Consider the following 20862-nt stretch of genomic DNA (forward strand, 5'->3'; position numbering starts at 1 on the left):
TTCCTGCTTCCCCTTCCTCATTTATCATCCCCTTCCTTCCTTCCTTGCAATCTCTCTCCTCCAATTTCTTCCTCCCCTTCGTAATTATCTCACATTCTCTTCATCGCTATTCATCCTTCATCCTCCCATCATCATTCTGTCCTTTCTCCCTTTATCATCCCCTTCCTTCCTTCCTCCCTTTCTTCCAATCTCTCTCCTCTAATTTCTTCCTCCCCTTCGTAATTATCTCACATTCTCTTCATCGCTATTCATCCTTCATCCCTTCATCATCATTACTCCCTCTGCGCCGCGTACCATCATCCCCTTCCTCATGTAACCTTCTCTTCTTTCTTTCCTTCCTTCCTTCCTTCCTTCCTCCTATCTGTCATTTCTTCTGCAGCCCTTACTCTTCCTCCCCTTTCATTCCCTTCCCTCTTCTCTTCCTTCCTTTCTTCCTTGCAATCTCTCTTCTACTTCGCCTCCTCCTCCCTATCATCCACATTACCTCCTTTACCACCCTTCTTCTACCTACTTTGCCCTTCTTCTTTTCTCTGCTCCTCTTTATCATCCCTTCTACATCCCCTCAACCCTCCATCTTCCTGTTTCTATTTAAGCAGTTTCAATGACCTCCCCCCATCTATCCCCTCCTATCATCCTTTCATCACCCCCCTTTTATCATCCCTTCTACCTCCCCGTCTCCTCCTTTTCCTCCTTAAGCAGCTTCAATCACCCAGTGGCTCAGCCTTAAGCAGGGACAATGACCTTAATCTTCAAACTTTAGGACGGTATTTCAGAAGGGCCTAGCACAGACGGCGGGAGGGGAGAGGTGGTGGGGGGGGGGGGACCAGGGAAGGCAGTGTGTTGCCCTCTCCTTCACCTTCCTTACGAGAGGCTCCAGTCCATATTCTTAAACGTATCGGACTCCCACTACGACTATTTCCCAAGGCCGTAGAGAAGAGTAACCTGGTTTTTATGGGTAACTTTTCCCGTTCAAGGTGTGGAAGACGTTTTCTACTATCACCAGGATCACAACGCAGTCCATGAAAATCCCAGAAAATTCCACGAGGCGCTTTTCGAACGGGCGAACTGAGGGGCCGATAGGTTAAGAATACGGAATATTATCTTTCCACCACGCGGAGCGACGGTGGACGAACGACAAGTCTAAACTACTATTGCCTCAGGCATTAGGACACGTTAAACTCTGAATGCTCTGACAGACTACCGAAATGATGTTCAAAGTAATTATTAATGTGGAATATGCAAAGGTACGATAAAAAATTAATGGAGCAGTCATCAAAATCACAAGTCATGTTATGTATTGAATGACTTGTCAGGGAAATGTTTAATATTAAAACGTTTGTGAATCAATTAACAGTTGAACGTGCAGCGGCGTAACCTTAGAACCGAATATCAGAATAAGTGAACGAATGTGTGAATAAGTGAAAGGGTGTATGAATAATTGAACGAGTTGATGAAAAAGTGACCAAGTGTATGAATAAGTGACCGAGTGTATGAATAAGTGAACGAGTACGAATAACTGAACGAGTGCGTGAATAATTGAACGAGTTTCCTGGTGAAGAGAAAGAGAGCCTAACATGCACTATTTGGCAAGAACAACACACTGCTATGCTTCAATTAATGTGAGAGTAAAAACAATTACCAACGAACACGATTAATACACTACCACACACTACACACAGAATTAGTAATATAGTGTGTGTGTGTGTGTGTGTGTGTGTGTGTGTGTGTGTGTGTGTGTGTGTGTGTGTTAAAGTATACGGTACAGTCCTGCCATATTTAAATAAGTGCTGTGCGTTAGCTTGCATTCATTCATTCATTCTCTCTCTCTCTCTCTCTCTCTCTCTCTCTCTCTCTCTCTCACACAAACACACACACACACACGAGGATTAATAGGAATGACCAGGAAATGCCTCTTGTCTCATTTTTCTTCTTCCTTTTCGTGTTTCCGAGGAGAAGGAGGAAAAGGCGATTCTATCTCTTTCCTCTTACTTTTTTAACCGAGAGAGAGAGAGAGAGAGAGAGAGAGAGAGAGAGAGAGAGAGAGAGAGAGAGAGAGAGAGAGAGAGATGGGGGGCAACAGATGAAGAAGCTTGGTGTATAGGAATGTTCTCTTGAGTATATTGAGGTTATCACCCTCGTCCTGACCTCCTTTACCAGACTCTCCTTTCCTTCCGCTTCTTTCCCTCCTACCTTCCTTCCCTCCTTTGCTCGCTCACCTAGCTCCTTCCTTACCCTTTCATTTTCATTTCCTCTCCCTCTCTTCCCCCTTCTTCAATCACCTCCTCTCATTCCCTCCTTATTTCTCCCCTTCCTCCCTCCTTCCTACCTTCTCACTCAGTCCCTCTTTCACTCCCTCTTTCCCGTATTCTACTCACTCACTCGTTCAACCACTAATTCACCCTAGTCCATCCCTCTCTCCTCCTCCATCCACCCCTCGTTCCTTCCTCCCTTTCACCACCTTTCCGTCTTTCCCATTTTCCTCCCCACACACCCTCGTTAGTCTCTCCCCACACACCTTCGCCACTCCCAAGAGGTAACTTACATACACGGTTAAAGAGACAGGAAGAGATGTTACCCGCGGGACGGTTAGTAAAGGGCTGCTTCGGGAGTGAAGATGAGGAGGAGGACGATGCGAATATTGAAGAGAGAGAGAGAGAGAGAGAGAGAGAGAGAGAGAGAGAGAGAGAGAGAGAGAGAGAGAGAGAGAGAGAGAGAGAGAGAGAGAGAGAGAGAGAGAGAGAGAGAGAGAGAGTAATTTTCCTCATTGTACGGAGCTTCTACTCTCTTAAAGTTATGATGTTCAAGCTATTCATCACTATTCAATATTTTCACTGCTATTGTGTTGAAGTTGTTGTTGTTGTTTTGTTGTAGTTTTTTATTATTTATGGATGATTTGTTTTTTGTTGTTAATGTGTTGAGAGAGCAACAGAGAGAGAGTGAGAGAGAGAGAGAGAGAGAGAGAGAGAGAGAGAGAGAGAGAGAGAGAGAGAGGAGAAATAAGAGATTGAGAGAGAGAGAGAGAGAGAGAGAGAGAGAGAGAGAGAGAGAGGAGAGAGAGAGAGAGAGAGAGAGAGAGAGAGAGAGAGAGAAGAGAGGGAGAAGAGAGAGAATGAGAGAGGAAGAAATGAAGGAGAGGAAAGAAAAAAAAAAAGAGAGAAGAGAGGAGAGAAAATGAAATGGGAAGAGGAAAAAGGAAAAAGAAAAAGAAAGTAAGAGAAGAGAAAGAGAGAAGGGAAAGAAGGAAAATAAAAAAGATAAGAGGAGAAAAGAAAGAGAAAAAGAGGGGAAATGAGTGATAAGGAAGAGAAAAGTAAATGAAAAGGAAGGAAAGGAAAAGAAAGAAAAGGGAAGGGAAAAGAGGAAATGAGGAAAAGAGAAAGGAAGAAAGGAAAAAAAGAAAAGGAAGGAAAAGAAGGGGAGAGAAGGAAGAAAGAAGATGAGGGAGAGGAAAGGAGAAGGAAAAAGGAGGAAAGGAAGGAAAGGAAAGGGAAGGGAATGGAAGGGAAGGAAGAGAAGGAGAGTAAGGAAATGTGTGATAAGAAAAATGAAGAGGAGGGAAGGGAAGGGAAGGGAAGAAATTTATGATGATCAAAATGAAGTAGGTGAAGGGAATAAGAGAAGGGGGGAATAAGAAAATATGGGACGACGAAAGCGGAGATAAGGGAAAGGAAGGGAAGTAAAGAAACATGACGATGAAAATGAAGTGAGAGAAGAATGAATGTGAGGGTGAGAGAGAGGGAGGAGAGCTGCGAGCGGAAGATGGAGAGAGAGAGAGAGAGAGAGAGAGAGAGAGAGAGAGAGAGAGAGAGAGAGAGAGAGAGAGAGAGAGAGAGAGAGAGAGAGAGAGAGAGAGAGAGAGAGAGAGAGAGAGAGAGAGAGAGAGGGGAATAAAATTAAGTGGCAGCAAGATAAAGGAGAGAGAAGAGAAGGGAAGAACATGAAGAAGGAGAGAGAAGGAGAAATGCAAAGAGGATGAGATAAGAGGAAGAATGAAAGGTATTAATAAAATGAGGAATATGTTTTTTTTAAAGTTATTCGGAATTCAGGAGGTTCAGGAGGAGAGAAAAGAAAGATGAAGGAAAGAGAAATGTAAAGAAGAAAATAAGAGGAGGAAAAATAGTAGAGAGTGAAGAAAATTTGGTTTTGAAAAGAGGTTAATGAGCGTAACAAGGAAGAAGGAAAAGGAGAAGGAGGAAGAGGTGAGGCCAGAAGGAAAGGACATGAGAGAGAGAGAGAGAGAGAGAGAGAGAGAGAGAGAGAGAGAGAGAGAGAGAGAGAGAGAGAGAGAGAGAGAGAGAGAGAAGTAAAAAGGAAATAAGAGAAGGAAAAAAACGCATGGAGTGAAGAATACTGAATTTAAAAAGAGTCAAGATTAAAAAACGAAAATTGTGAAGAGGAAACAGAGAGATAGAGGAAGAGAAAAACAAGAGGTAGGAGAGAGAAGGAGAAATATAAAGAGGACTTAAGAGAGTGAAAGATTGAAGAATATGGGTTTTGAAAAATGGTTCAGAACAAAAAGCGAAAATATAAATTAGGAAAAGAAGATAAAGGAAACGAAGAGGAGAAATGTATAGAGGAAATAAACGAGTGAAAAAATGGTAAAGGATGAAGAATATGGGTTTTGAAAAATGGTTCAGAATAAAAAGCGAAAATAGAGTGAGAAAAGAGGATAAAGGAAATATATAGAGGAAATAAACGGATGAAAGAAAGGCCGAGGATGAAGAATATTGGTTTTGAAAAGAAGTTAAAAAAGTAAAACGCGAAACTAGGAAAGAGGAAAAAGGAGAGAGTAGAATTCCGTGGCGCCCTCGCTCTTTCGGGACGCCTAACAGAGGGAGAGTGGCCGAGAAATTATCTTTTCAGCATTTCCTCGAACAAGTTAATTTCAGCTCATTAATTAGTGTTCAGGACCCTCTCACCTTGATTAAAGTGGGTCAGGCGGCTGTCTTCTTTGGCCCCATTTTCATCCTTCTCTTGTTGCTCCTTCGGTTCCTTCAGTTATTCTTTTGTCTTTAGTTTCCCTTCCGTTCTGCTACTTCTCATTTTCTTTTCTTTATTCCGTTTTCTCTCCCTCTCCTTTTCTTCCTTCTTCCCTCATTTTCATCTTTCTTCTCTTGTTGCTCCTTCGGTTCCTTCATTCCTTTTTTTTTCTTTAGTTTCCCTTCCGTTCTGCTACTTCTCATTTTCTTCCTTATTCCGTTTTCTCTCCCTCTCCTCTTCTTCCTTATTCCGTTTTCTCTCCCTCTCCTCTTCTTCCTTCTTCCGTTTTCTCTCCCTCTCCTCTTCTTCCTTATTCCGTTTTCTCTCCCTCTTCTCTTCTTCCTTCCTCCTTTCTTCTCTCCCACATATTTTTTTCTAGCGTTCCTCTTATTTCTTCTTCAGGCTTTTTCTCCCTCTCCTTTTTTTTCGCTTCTCTTCCTTCTCTCCTCTTCTTCCTTTTTCCGTTCTTCTATCCCTCTCCTCTTATCCCTTCCTTCGTTCTTTTTCCCCCTCCTCCTTTTCCTTTTTCCTTTCTTCTCTCCCTTTTTCTCTTCATCCTTCTTTAATTCTTATCTCCAACTCTTCCACTTCCTTCTTCCCTCCCTTTTCCGTTGTTCTCTCCCTCTCCTCTTCTTCCTTCTTTCACTCATTCCTCCCTCTTGTTTTCCTCCTTTCTTCTCCCCTCTTCTACTTTTCTTTCCCACTTCTCTTCAGTTTTTCATCTGTCTTCTTCTCCTCCTCTAGCAATGTCTTTCGCCCAGGGTGGCAATAACGGGTCGCAAAGCCTCTCGCCTCAACGCCAAAGTAACAGTCACCAGGAATCAATAGAAGTTGTGTTGAGCTCTATTTTTTTTACTATTTTTCTCCCTCACTTGTTTAACCTGTTTCTGTTGGTCCTACCCCGTCTCCCCACCCCCAAATTCCCCTGGCTCACACGTCGAATTCTTGGTAGAGGGAAGGAGTGGGAAAGGGAGGGAGAGAAGGAGGGAAGGACGAATGGAATTATGTGAGGAAGGAAGGGAGAGAAGGAGGGAAGGAAGGAGGGACGAATGGAATTATGTGAAGGAAGGGAGAGAAGGAGGGAAGGAGGGAGGGTAGGAAGGTAGGAGTGGCGAGGGAAGGGAGAGAGGGGTAGGTGAGGTAAAAGGGTGAGGTGAGGGAGAGAGAGGATAGTAAAAGGAGGGAGAGACGGACGGAGGTGGGAAAGAGTGAGGTCGTCAGGGAGAGGCAGGGAAGAAAAAATGGAATGACAGGGAAAGGGAGGGGATTAGGAAGGGAAAAAGTGAGGTAATGAGGCAGAAAAGAAAGAAATGGAGGGAAGGGAGGGGATTAAGGGAAGAGTGAGGTCATAAGGGAGAGAATGAAAGTGGACAGGGAAGAATTAGAAAGGAAAAAAGTGAATTAATGAGAAAGAGAAGAAAAGTGAGAGGAATGGAGGGAAGGAAGAAGAGAGGGAGTGGCCAGGGAGGGGAGGGGAGGGGATTAAGGAGAGAGTGAGAAAAAGAGGGAAAGAAGGCAAGTAAGAACATAAGAACAAGTGAGAGGAAAGGGATTAGGAAAGGAAGAGTCGGGAAATGAGAGAAGGGAGGGAAGAAGAAAGGGAGTGATCAAGGAAGAAAAGGAACATAAGAAGAAGAGTTTATCCATTCTTTTTTCATATTATATTTTCGTTTACATTTTCACAGCGAAGGGATCGACGGGAAAGGAATCAGAAATAAAATAAAAAGTCAGAAAAGGAAGGTGAGAGGGAAGAAGAAAGGGAGTGATCAAGGAAGGAAAGGAACATAAGAAGAAGAGTTTATCCATTCTTTTTTCATGTTATATTTTCGTTTACATTTTCACAGCGAAGGGAGCGACGGGAAAGGGATCAGAAATAAAAAAAAAAGTCAGAAAAGGAAGGTGAGAGGGAAGAAGGAAGGAATAGAGGAAAGAAGAAAAGAGTGAGGAAATGAAAGGAAATGAAGGAAAGTCTGAGTGAGGGAAAAGAAAACACGAAATACGAGTAGCAATAAAAATTCTTCCTGAACGGGGCGGAATAAACTTCTGGGAACATTTTCTTTGTCAACTGTAATCTTCCTTCAGCCCGAGACGCCGTGAGTGAAATGTTTACCCTTCCTCTCCTCCTCCCCCTCTTCCTTCTCCTCCTCCTCCTCTCCTCCTCCAGTTTCCCGCCGGCTCTACTCCTCCGTTTCCGACGCTACTGTTCATCCATTTCCTCCGCGTCTTGCATGAACGGAAACCCCTTGAGAGAGAGAGAGAGAGAGAGAGAGAGAGAGAGAGAGAGAGAGAGAGAGAGAGAGAGAGAGAGAGAGAGAGAGAGAGAGAGAGAGAGAGAAGGAAATAAATGAAAGTAAAAGGAAAGGAAAGGAACAGAGAAGAGAACGGAGAAAAGCAGAAGAAAAGGAAAGAAAAAAGAATAGACGGAAAGAGAAGAGAGAGAGAGAGAGAGAGAGAGAGAGAGAGAGAGAGAGAGAGAGAGAGAGAGAGAGAGAGAGAGAGAGAGAAAATGTCTAATATCTAATAATCCAGGCATGTCTGGGTGGATGTATGTATATGTATCTGTTATGTGTATGTATGAATGTATACACGTACGCCTTACTCGAACTGAAATTAGTTATCCGTTATGCTCATCCTTCATCACTATAAATTCAGGTAGAGGCGGACGACACACAAACAAATAGATAGACAAATAAACAGATAGATAGGCAAACAGACGGACATACAAACAGATAGACAGACAAACAAGCAGATGGACAAACAAACAGATAGATAGACAAACAAACAGACGGACACACAAACATATAGATAGACAAACAAGCAGACGGATATACAAACAGATAGATAGACAAACAAACAGACATATAGACAAACAAACAGACGGACACACAAACAGATAGACAAACAAAAAGACGGACACACAAACAGATAGATAGACAAACAAACAGACGGATATACAAACAGATAGATAGACAAACAGACGGATAGACAGATAGATAAACAGACGTAGAACAATGAACACACGTTGACAAATAAACAAACAAAAATACAAAAAAAACAGGCAAAAAACAGACGGACAAAAAAAAAGGGAACAGAGACAAACAGAAAGATAAATGGATAGATAAATAAACGCAAAATACTGAAAAATAAAACGCTAACGAACAGAGGGGCGAACAGACAAACAAATATAAACAGACGGCCAAAAACACAGACATAAATACAGACAGACAAACAGAAACTGAGAAACAGACAGACAGGTAGATAAGGACACACTGAAGACTTAAAAGGACAAACAGAGATACACAAAAAAAAACGCAGACGAACATAAAAACAGACAGACAAATAGAAACAAGCAAACAAAAATGCAAGGACAAAAAACACAGACGATCATAAATAGAAAGACAGACAGACAGACTAACAGGCAGAGAAGGGCACGCTGAGGACCGGAGGCGTAAACAGACAGACGAACACAGACAACCCAAGGCCGCCTCAAATCAGCCCCCCCCCCCTCCCCCCTTCTGAGCCGCCGCCGTGTGATGTACGCCCCAACAGGCTCGGGTCTGGCTGCCTGCCGTCTCTCATCGGCTCAACGCCACCTGCTACACTCCTCCTCCTCCTCGTCTTCCTTCTCCCCTTCCTCAGTCCAGCCATTATCTCACCAGGAAGCCACACATCTCCTTCCACCATTTCTCCTCCCCACCACACCCGTCTCCTCCCTGTCTTCCCCACCTTCCACTCCACCTCCTCCTCACTCTTCTCCCCCCTTCCCTTCCCTCCCTCCTCCTCATACTCATCCACACCCCACCCTCCTTCTCTCCCTACCCTCCATGCTTCCCACCTTCCTTCCCTCCCTCAGAAAGCTCCTCCCCCAAACAAATTACAGGAAAACAAACAAACAAAGCCATATTATTGTTTTTGTCTACATCTCTCAGGTATTAGTAGGGCGAAAAGAAGGGAAGATTGTAAACATTGGAATTGATATACTAATGTTTGTCTCTCTCTCTCTCTCTCTCTAACTTACTTGCACTTTCATAACCCTTTAGATGTTTTTTTTACCTACCATTTATCACGTTCCAATTTCCTCTCCTACTCTTCGTCATTCCTCCTCCTCCTCCTCCTCTCACGTCCATTACCACTTTCCTTCGCCCTCTCTCCTTCCCGTATCTTAATTTTCTCCCTCGCCCGCGCCATCCTTCTCTGTCTCTTCCCCTCTCCTGCCTCTTACTGTATATCAGCTCTAAATTGTCTTCGTGTGGAGCAAGAGGGGCAATCTCTCTCTCTCTCTCTCTCTCTCATACCCAGAAAGAAAGAGAGAGAGAGAGAGAGAGAGAGAGAGAGAGAGAGAGAGAGAGAGAGAGAGAGAGAGATGATAGCCCGCATGAAGGTAATGGGGAGGAAAAGAATAGACTGGATGGACCCTCTTGTGTCTTCCTCTTGTCTTCTCCTTGATGCGGCGGTTTCTTAAAAGAGGGAAGCGTTTAGGTGCTGTAAAGAGCTTCGTGTTTATGTGTTGCAGTGTTGCGGGAAGGGGGAGGATGTGTGTTGCGTGTGCTGGGTGGTGTGATGTTTTGCGTGTTGCAGTATTACCAAATCATCACACTCAGCACATCATATTTTTTCTACCTGACCCATAACTATAGCAAAACAACATCTATAATTAACGGTTTTAACAATAACTATAAATGAATATCGTTATCTCTGTGGGTGCAATAGTGCTTGGTCTGAAACCGGGAACTACAATGTTGAGTACGACAGCCAAGCAACGCTGGTATCGTGTAGAATCGGTTTGGAAGTGGTGTAGCGTGGGTGATGTCAGATTGGTGAGGTGTGGACTCGAGGGTGTGGCGAGTGTAGTGGGAGTGTGGGTATGCTTCAGATGTGGGTGGTGTGTGTTTATTTATTGATTTTTTTCTTGCCTGAGTGTGTGTGTGTGTGTGAGAGAGAGAGAGAGAGAGAGAGAGAGAGAGAGAGAGAGAGAGAGAGAGAGAGAGAGAGAGAGAGAGAGAGAGGAGCCAAAAAATAGACCGTCGTGCTGTCAGGGGATACAGGTTGTGCTGCAAACCTTTAAGTCTTGTTAATTGTTTCTGGAGTTTTCTCTTCTGTATTGTTCTCCAATTCCTTCCGTCGGGTGCGGCAGACAGACGGAAAGAAGGGGAGGGGAGACCCAGGAAAAAGGGACGGAAAAACATCGTAACGGAAAGGCATCAATAAAGTGGAGAGTGGAAAACATTCACAATGTAAACCTTGTGTCCAGTTTGAATTGAGCAGGCGGAATTTTTTTGTCTATCAGCGGACAGGTGAAGTGAATAACAGAGAGAGAGAGGTATTACTCTAATATGTTATCTTTGATCTTGTGTATTAAGTGCAATATTTCGATAAGTGAAGAGGCCTTAAGAGGCTTTAGCAGTCATTGGCATAAAGGCATTCATGTCTGTGGGTCTTGAGCCTGTTTGAAGACTGTAAAAGCAGGTCCAAGTACCTCCGGAGAGACGACGTCCGGGTCTAATACAGGAGGCGAGAGGTGGCTGGAAGGCTGCTGCAGCGGCGGCGTCTCGCTCGGCGGGTCAGTGTGGCACGCGAAGCGCACCACCAGCCACCCCGTCGAGTCCCGCCACACGTGCTGCAGACAGTAGCCCGCCGGCACCAGCAGCGTGGCCGGGCATCCTACTCGGTCGTCCTCCACCTTGAAAAGCCACATTATAATGCTATAATTTATTTACTAAAATACAACGGGAAGGCGGCGTGGGGGAAGAGCTGCTCACACGTCTTACCTTGAAGCAAGAAATACTGGCGTTTCCCAACTTGTGTCCATCCGCCGCCAGCCCTGCGCGGTGCAGCCGACCGCTCATGCGTACCACCGTAGATGGTGACAATCTTATGTAAATAATGATATAATTTATAGTCTTACCTTACAGCTTTGGTTAACCGGTTGTCAAGTTTATGGCATAGTGCTCTTTAGCAATAAAAGTTAATTTCAATTTGTATAGAGCAAAAAAAAAGACTGCTTTCTCTTTCATAAAATATAAGACAAATTATAAATCATAGAAATGAAGACTGATTAAATGTATCACAACGAAGTGTTTTTAAGCAGCAAAAGTAATAGGTACGGGTGGAGGAAGAATGCTGAATAGAAGAGGAAGAGAGAAGGGTGGCATGGGACGGGAAGTGGAAGTGAAGGCGTGGAGGAGAACTGAAGAAGGGACGGGTAAAATGGGAGAGTATACGTAGAAGGTCGATGGAGGTAAGGGTAGAAGGGAGAATTGTTGATGAAGGGAAAACAGGACTGAATAGAGGAAGGGGAAGAATAGAAAGGCATTATTGATGAAGGGAAAGTAGAGGACGAAGGGGAAACAGGACTGAATAGAGGAGGGGAAAAATAGAAAGGCAGGTTAGTGAAGGGACGTGTAAAGAAGGGAAACAGGAAACAAGGGAAGGTTAAAGGGTAGAAGAGGGATAGTGAAGGGGACAGGGTGGAGGAGGGTCGGTGCAGGGAAGGGGGCGCACGATATTTACTAGCGTATTCCGGCGAGGGACGGTGAACAGCCGGTGCGCACGAATTATTGAGGAGGTGGTTGCGGTGGTGGGCTGTGGATGCTGCTGCTGGTGTGGAGGGGAGGGTGGCGGTGCTGAGGGCCGCTTCTGGCTGTAGGGGAGGGTGGAGAACCTATATAGAGAGGAGGAAAGTTAGAGGAGTTGGAATGTGTGGGGGGTAGAAGTAATTAGTTAACTCAAACCCCTCCTTTAATTTTCCTGGATTCAAACCCCACGGACTGGCCACTCATATCGCCGAGCCGTGTGAGCAGCAAAGTTCTTCAGACCCCGAAATATATTATTAATGCCACTGATCTATACGTGCCAAAAAAAGTAAACATGCAGGAAGAGAAAAGGGGAAATGAAATGCAAGGAAAAATGTCATATTCTTTACTGATAAGAAAACACTGAAATATGTACAATAATACAAAATACACTTTTTTTTCATATCATACTTGTTGCTTGGGAAGCAGTCAATTTGGTTCACACAAAGAAAATCCCAAACAAATCGTCAATTAAACGAACACCAAATAAAAAAATGTAATATTCTTTACTGATAAGAAAACACTGAAATATGTACAATGAAAATAAATACACTGCTTTTGCTTCATATCATAATTGTTACCTTTCGGAGGCAATTAATTTGGTTCACACACAAAAAAAAATATAACTTTAACAAATCGTCAATCAAACGAACACCAGAGGAAGCAGGATCTCTTGCGGTGTGCACGTGAAGGGAGTCAGCAGTTGGTCCTCCTGACGTGACGGAGATGAGGAGACAAATCGTGGTGTTCGGCGCGACGGCGGGGCGAGGCGGCTGACTGTGTCGGCGAATATTTCTTTCCACCCAACAGGGAGCCCCACAGAGCAGCAAAGCGCCCGGCACAGGCTGACACTCGGCTACCAGGTCTCACTCTTCCGCTTCCCCGCTTGGGTAAAGAATCTCTAGGCAGGTGCCGAGCCGAGGGGGACCGTGCTGCAGACACATAGAGGACGCCCGCGCCCTTCGCTCTAGTGTGATGTCTTTTGCTGTAGGCGGTGGCGGTGGTTACAGGCGGGGCCAGAGGTACATTGGGGGCACTTCTCTCGCCAGGAGGGTCGTTGAGGAGTGTTCCCTTAACAGAAGAGCTGTGGTCAAGGGGTAAGGGAACACTGACACTTGACAACGAAAAGTCCAGCTCCTCCGCAATGAAAGCGAAGTTAAGGAAAGACACATGTCCATCCGTTCCGGCAGAACCCCACGAAATGCTATCCTCTTTGGTGGGCAGCGTCAGACCCAGGTGCTGATCAGGCGGCGTCACAGTCGAATTTTCCTCACTGTAGGCGATACCGGGCTGGCGGGAACCTCTAAAGCTCATTTTCACTCCTCGAGAACGTTTGTCGGCAGCCATGAAGCAAACAGCTCGCGAAGAGACGGGGTCAGTCGCTGCGTCGCGCTTATGGCCACGATACTTGTCTTGGGGAGTCAGGCAGGGTGAAAACTTGGCCGGGGAGCTCTCCATGGTGACGTGTTGCACTGCTGATGGGCTGGCGATTTCTGGAAACAGAAGGAGCAGCAGGGCAGAGGCGAGGCGAGGAGCACCGCGTCGAGCAGAGGACCAAGGAATGAATACTGTCTGGCAGGACGACCGGTATTTATCTGGGAGAGTCGAGCGTCAGGAAGTAACAGATGTTGCCAGGATTATGACCTGACCTGACCTCACGCCCACCCTCACTGATGGCCTTCATGGAGGATTAATATCTCCATAAAGGATTAATATCTCCATGATCGCCCAGGTCTCACCTCAGGCCACACCCCGCCTCCTGGTGTGATGTCTTAACCTGCCACCTGTTAACACCTGCCGGGGGCCCAGTCAAGGCCGTAGCTCATTAGCCTAGCATTCCTCAGGCCACACACGCCCCTCCCCTTGGCCGGCTCAATCTCACCTCCTCAGCACCTGCCGGCAGCTCGTGACACATGAGCACATACGTTACTGTACGCTATAGGATATTACGAAAATGGTCTCTTGTGAGGGAAAGGAAAATTCAGTAAGATATATATTATTATTTTTCGAAATACTGTCTACCTACTCAACGAAAGTACGATATTTTTCTTACACGTTTACGTATTCGGTTGACTAACACATGGCCAAGACAACAGCCTGGGCCTTAGGAGCATTAAGGTGCAGCCCGGCCCTTACCCCTCACAGGGAGGCGAGGGTCTCAGGTCACTGTCATGGGCGGGGCTGAGAAAGGGGAAGTAATTACCTTTCTTTCACACACACACACACACACACACACACTTACCGTTGTTAATCACTGCAGTAGTAACAGCAGCAGTAGTAGTAGTAGTTGTTGTTGTTGTTGCAGCAATAGCTATGACTTGAGCGGGAGGGCCCAGAGAGGTGAAGGTTGAACAGCACTTCGAGCCACGGAACACGACACTGCCCCGCCCAGCCCCCGGTGACTCGGCTCAGGCCCGCGGGGTTATCAGAGACGATGGGGTGAGGGGGCAACATCCTCATCCCTGGTATTATTTGTCACCGTCATAGGCAGCGAGAGAGAGAGAGAGAGAGAGAGAGAGAGAGAGAGAGAGAGAGAGAGAGAGAGAGAGAGAGAATGTTATAAGATACAAACTTTTTGACTGGCCCTCCCGTCTTCCTTCAACAGGATGCGATGGTCATTCAAGCTGCCTGATATGTTTGTTTATATACTTTGGGCCTGCTCACGTCATGTCGGCCTGCATCACTTTCCGTAATTTCATTTAATTAAATTCCTGGAGTACAACCCAGGATACAGCTGAAACCTCACACCCACATACACCCGGGAGGCGGGACACTCGGTACTCATTCACTGCTGGGTGGACAAGGGCACGGATTAGGGAAGACTGCCCATTCGTCTCCACTTGCCTGGGAATCGAACCAAACCCGGGAGACGACGCGCTAACCACTGCACAACGGAGATATGTGTGTGTGTGTGTGTGTGTGTGTGTGTGTGTGTGTGTGTGCGCGCGCGCGCGTGTGCTGTGTCCAAGTCTACGGTCCGGCTATCCCATGTTTAAATAAATATTCAGATGTCAGACTGTGCTTCCTTCCCGTCACTTATTCATTCATTCGTTCATTCATTCAATATTTACCACTTTTTATGCCCCATTGTTACCACTTTCTCAGAACGAGAGGTTCATACTTTTGCGTTAGCAATACAGTCGCTGATGTCCTTTTTTTACAACAGAGAATTTCAAGAACTCTTCACTGACCTTCACGCGGCTCGGACAATTATTCACTTTGTAGCAAGATTATTGTGATGGAGTGCCGCAGCTGGTGGTGACATCTGAATGTGGAAACAATGCTTTGGAGGAGGAAAGGGTTTTGCCGGCGCCGGGAGTCGAACTCGAGACCGGCGTGATAGGAAAGCCACTCTTTAACCAGTCGACCAAAGGATTAGCACACCCGCAGAGTGAGTTATGGGAGGCCACCCATCAAGCAGGCCGGCACTACAGTGTAACTGGGTGGAAGTAAAATAATAGAATTTTGGACAGAACAGCGTAATGCTCCCAGCACTCTTCATGTATGTGTGGGTACCTCTAGGAAGTAATGGTGAAAATAAGGAACTTAGGAAAATATATGAAGACATTGGAGAAGGAAGCTTAGGATACCTGGCCTGTTATTACTATTATCTTCAGTACTATTAATATTAACATTATTATTATTATTAATATTATTATTATTATTATTATTATTATTATTATTATTATTATTATTGTTATTATTATCATCATTATCATTATTATTATTATTATTATTATCATTATCATTATCATTACCATTATTATTATTATTATTATTGTTATCATTATTATTATTATCTTTTCATGCATGACTCATGGTGCCGGCAGACTCTCATGATGGAGCGTGTTGGGTAACCCCATCCATTAGTGACACAAGCAAGTATTTTAGAGTGGCATCTTTCTTGCTTGGCTCACGCTGTCCCTTTGGAGCTCCATTTGATCCTCTTGAGAGAGTTTTGATGAAGTCTGGATTTATAGGTGGTCATCATGGCAGTGCACGGGTTGTCTTCAGCCGCTTGGTAATGGCTAAAAATTGTCAGTGTTTAGCAGCGGGTGACATCTGAATGTGGGTCTTCAGAACACCACGCCTACACGCTGACCACTCGGCAGATAACATAATACTGACCGCCAAATTCAAGAGAAAAATAGAGAAAATTTCACACAATTATAACAAATGCATTACTGAAAGGATTGCTGCTTATGGTATAGCAAAAGAAAATTTAATGTTTTGAAGTACAGTAGTAAAGGTAGGAGCCAGTTGGTGCTTGGAAAGAATACTTTGGTTGAGATAGATAAATTTTATAGCCTAAAACTGGAATTGAGGAAGGGGTAGGCAGTGAGAAACAGATGAGTTACTGTAGGGAAAACAAGACAGATGCTCGAAATGATAAAATAATGGTAACAGAGTGATAACAAATATGAAGTGGACAGGGTCTCTGGGAAGGGGCCGCTGCACCAAATTATCTGTATGGGTCACGGTTGGCACGCTGCCGGGAAGGAGACGTCTCACACTTGGGAAAGGTAGGCTACTGAATATTCTAGCAAGCATTTGGGGACTGGGGACTCCTTGAAGCACAGCTGTAGCTGCTATAGTAAGGACATGGAGTAAAATACTTTTAGGGAAAGAATAATAAAAGGAATACTTGGGTTCCAGTTGGAAATTGAAAGGTTTACTGGTAGAATATGGACAAAAAATTATTGTAGAAAATTATAACAGAATTCACATGGAAAAAGGAGCTAGAAATATGAAAAAGAATAAAACTTGACAGATGAGACATACAGAAGGAAATAAACCTGAAGAGATGACATGGCATGTGAGAAAGTGGGGAAGCAAATTACATACTCTCTTAAACAAGAACAAGCCCTGCATAAGTACATGGGAGGGGCAGGGAGGAGAAAAAACAGATATGTAATTGTAAAGTAGGAGAGAAAGAGAATGTGGGACATCTAATTTTGTAATGTATCAAATATGAGAGCCATGGGGAAGGGTAACTGCTTCAGTACTGACAACCATAGGCAAAGAGGAGTGGAACAAGAAGTTAGGAGGAATTTGTACAGTGTAAGGGCAATTATGGGGACTGGGAATAAAAGGATAAAATTGTTATACTAAAATAAAATTGTTTTTAAAACAAGAAGTTGTGAGGAAGATGGGGCAATTTATACAGTGCAAGGGCCATATAGAAGCTGTGAAGAAACAGAAAAAAATGTAAAACTTTTAAAAAAAGTGTTCATAATACTGGGCTGAGAAGAAATATCACAGGTGCTTGAGTAACATGAAATGAGCATGTGCACATTCAAAATGATTTTGAATGTAAAATGAATAAGGGAACCATGCACGAGAAATTAGGAGTACTAACTACAACTGTGTGTGAAAGAAATAGGTATGGAAAGGGCAGCCAGGATGAGACTAATGAATGCTGGAGTGAGAACTGGTTATGAAAATATATGTATTTTGTTATTTGCAGATGATGTGAGAGTTTTAAGTGAGTCAACATAAGATCTCCAGACTATTAAATGTGATAACTGTGTATGTTGGCTGTTGGGAGACTTTGGAATGGGATTTAGCAACAAGGAAAGCAAAGCTATGACAGCAAATAGGTCAGAGGATGTTAGAGACAAGTCACGGAGAACTGGCAAGAGTTATTTGGAGCAGAAGTGTAAATACAAATACATTAGGATGTGGATGACTCGAGTTATTGTGCAAAAGCTAAAAATTAAATAAGAGATACTCTATAACGACTAAGCTCCCGCAAAATAACCATTAGGAAAACTTTTACAAAAACTGTCTGCTTGCCATCAATTTTATATGGAGCCAACATCGTAAATGAAATTGAAAAATTACAAATGATGAAAAACACCATCTATTGCTAAATACTGTGGCCCCAAACATGTACCGAATCAGGAGTTTGTTGTAACTGGTGAGGTACAGAGTGTCTGCCATGCTTGTGGGTTGTGCCATACCCTTACTGTGAGCCTTGGTTCTGTAACTGGTGGTTGGTGCCTAACTGAGGTTGACAAAGAGAGCCAAATCAAGAAATTGGGTTGCAAGGACTTGTATCCCTTCCTGTTTGTCCTCAGTTTCCCTGTGCCCAGCCCCAGCCCTGTCATCTACTGGCAAACCAGTTGTCCCCAAGGCATATATTGCATGTTTTGGTACATTGTGCAAGAGCATTATTTGATTTCTGCCTTAGCTTATAAAACTTTATGATGAAAGATTATAACTTACCTAACCTACCTTCCATCAGATTGGCCTGTGGCACACATTGTTGTGGCCTTTTGATGAATGATGAATTATTCTGTCAGTGTTTTGCTTCACTGGGACGAATTCAGTGGGTAAAGCAACCTAACACATTTCATCAGATAATATTATTGATTTCCAGACTTGCAAACCTCCTCTTAAATGAAAAAAAGTCCTCAGTAACACTAACATTTAAGAAAGGCTCTCACTACAACTCACTGATGTACAAATCTGTTTCCCTGACATTTATTTGTGCCACAACAATGGATCTTATTCGAACAAAGTTCATCTATGGTTCTGCTCAGTCTAACAACTTATGAACAAGGATCAGTATGGCTTCAGACCCGATACATCTGTGGAGGATTAGTTGATCTTTACTTTCAGTCAGGTTACCATCTACCTTTATGTTGATCTAACACTTTTGTATTATTCTAAGGCCTTTGACACAGTGTCCAAGACCCAAGAAGATGTACAAATTTGGAATCGGGGACAATTTACTTCTTTGGATCAGTCTTTTATTTTATTTTATTTATTCTTTTATTTATTTATTTATTTTTTTTACATCTCAGCCTATAGTGCCAGTGGGCTTTCTTCAGGGGCAATTTTTTTTATATAGTGGCGGCAGTTATGCTTGGACGGTTTCTTCTAGAGCCTGGGTTGATGGGTGGTCTTCAGGACAGCATGTGGGTAGTCTTAGGCTACTCAGCGGTGACTGAAAAATCCCAGGTGGTAGTGTGGGGATTCAAATCGACATTTTCCATGGCGTGATGAATGCGGGCCCCGCCTACCCAATTAATAGAGATACATGAGTAATGGTCAATAATCAATGCAACCTGCCGAGAGTGAGTGAGTGTTTGAGGGCTCTGTCTTGGGACCTCTTCTCTTCCTCCTATATGTTTATTACTTACAGCAGCATCACCTCTTCAGGCAAGATATTTTTAACGTCTTAAAACTTTCTTGTCATTTCTGCTCCCCCTGTCCCATGATGAGAGAAATTATTTCATGCCAGCAATACTTTGAATGGTGTGGCCAGCTCCTGGGGGCTCACAATTGATTCCTCAAAGTGTGTGTTGATAGGATTCTAGTGAAGGCTTGTACATTGGGCATCACTGTGTGTTTCAAGTCTATTTTCTGAGGGCCATGCACATCCTCATAAAAGATGATGCTAAAGACAATCCTGCATGAGGTTTACTCCTCCGTTAGGGCCACTGCGTCCATAAGCATATTGAGCACTGGAAAAATGAGCAGCCTAGTACAGATGACAGTCCACTAAATTTGTTCAGGCATATAACATGAAGAAGTGCAAGATGACTGGTTAGATGTGACAAACCAGGTGTAGATAAGGAGTCATAAGGGTAGAATATATTTTGTAAGAGTATCAGTGGTGGAGAGCTCTGTGGTCCATGGGGAGAACTGAGCATCATGGAGGGTGTGAGATAGTTCAGAATTAAACTAGGAAAAGGAAGCTGCCTCAACAATCTCAGCAAGGAGAGAATTCCAAGTTTGAAAAACATGGCAAGAGAAGGAATGTGTACGAGGCTGTCTGAGAGTGAGGAAGATGAAGTCACATCTATGTCTGCAAGTACAGTGATGAGGCAAATACAGAAAGGTCAGATGGTTTGATAGGTAATAGGCTGTGAAAAATTCTAAAATCGAGAATCAGTCCCTCCCCAACACCCTGTGACTGTTGGGAGAGACCACCAACTTGTTTTGTCCATCACCAATGCACAGACTCTAATAGCTTAGCATCACCTAGAAACCCTGTATTCCAAAACTTCTAAATCCACTTCCATTTTCAGTTCCTTCTACCCCACACAATCTTTGATCCACCCCATACAGGACCTTACCAGTGCAGCTTCCTTTCCTGTACGTGCTGGCTTTGATATTCCTCCCATCTTCACTGTTCCTCTAATAAGCTTATTCTAGACCAGACCTAAACCAGAAGAAGCAAAAGGGAATCAGTCAAATTTACCACAGAGATTGTTGACGGTGGGAGGAGGAGCAATGTTCGGGATCATCAGGTCCTCGTGTTTAAATCAAGGGGCAGCACCTCTGGGCAGGTGAGCCCTCTTGACATCATGACTATTTAGACTGGCCTGGCATCAGTCCCTGCCAACCATTGCGCCATGACTGGCTCGGGTGTACCGATGGTACAACTCCCCACTAAGGAAGCCGGGATTTAGGCTGGTAATGCCATCAATATGTGTCTTGGTGCTTAATTAGCATTTTCAGTGTTTCTAAAACAAAAAAAAAGTGCTGTCATATATTCATGTAGGTATATCACCTTCTGCAGATGACAGAGCATTCTAAACCAGACTCCTTGGACAAAGCCTCTGACTTATGATGGCTTTACCTTTAAGTTGCTTTTCATCACACAAAAAGTTGGTGCACATACCAAGACAGAAGGAATAAAATTATTGTCTGAAAATCGATCATTCCTTTATTATAAACAAGGGCAATTCTGATTGGTTTGAGGTGACGGTGCTACCATTGTCAAGGCTTTGACCATATCGCTGACAAGTGTGCTTAAAAATTTAGGCCCTAAATGTGGTTTCTACATAGGTGATCATGAATAACAGGACTATCATAATTAAGCCTCCTAAATGCATAAATTATGTGAATTCCACATCAGTTTCTGAGTCATCTGTTCTTTTATGACAGCCCAGCAAAGTAGAGTCAACAAGAATACCAACTTCACATACTTAAAAGCTGAAAAAAAAAAAAACAGGAAACCAGATGAAACTAGGTCTGCTCCATGTACATTTCCTGTATAATAAAATAGATTATATCAGAGAGCTCTTAGATAAGTTCAACATTGATGTATTTTGCAAAATAGTAACTTGGTTATTTGAGTCAGAGCTGAGCATAACTCATGTTGCAATGTCTAAGACTTCTTCAATAATATGTGTTGCCAGTCCCCATCGTGATCACCTGAGTTGTGTTTAGCAATTATATACTCTTCGTCACTGATGATATCTCACAGATAGGCATTAGCATAGTCCCTCTTAATTATTAGCTGCTATAAATGGAAATATAACTTTACCAGTGGTTTATAGGCCTGGTCATTGGG

The sequence above is a fragment of the Eriocheir sinensis genome, chromosome 28, assembly GCF_024679095.1.
Source record: "Eriocheir sinensis breed Jianghai 21 chromosome 28, ASM2467909v1, whole genome shotgun sequence".
Classification (NCBI taxonomy): domain Eukaryota; kingdom Metazoa; phylum Arthropoda; class Malacostraca; order Decapoda; family Varunidae; genus Eriocheir; species Eriocheir sinensis.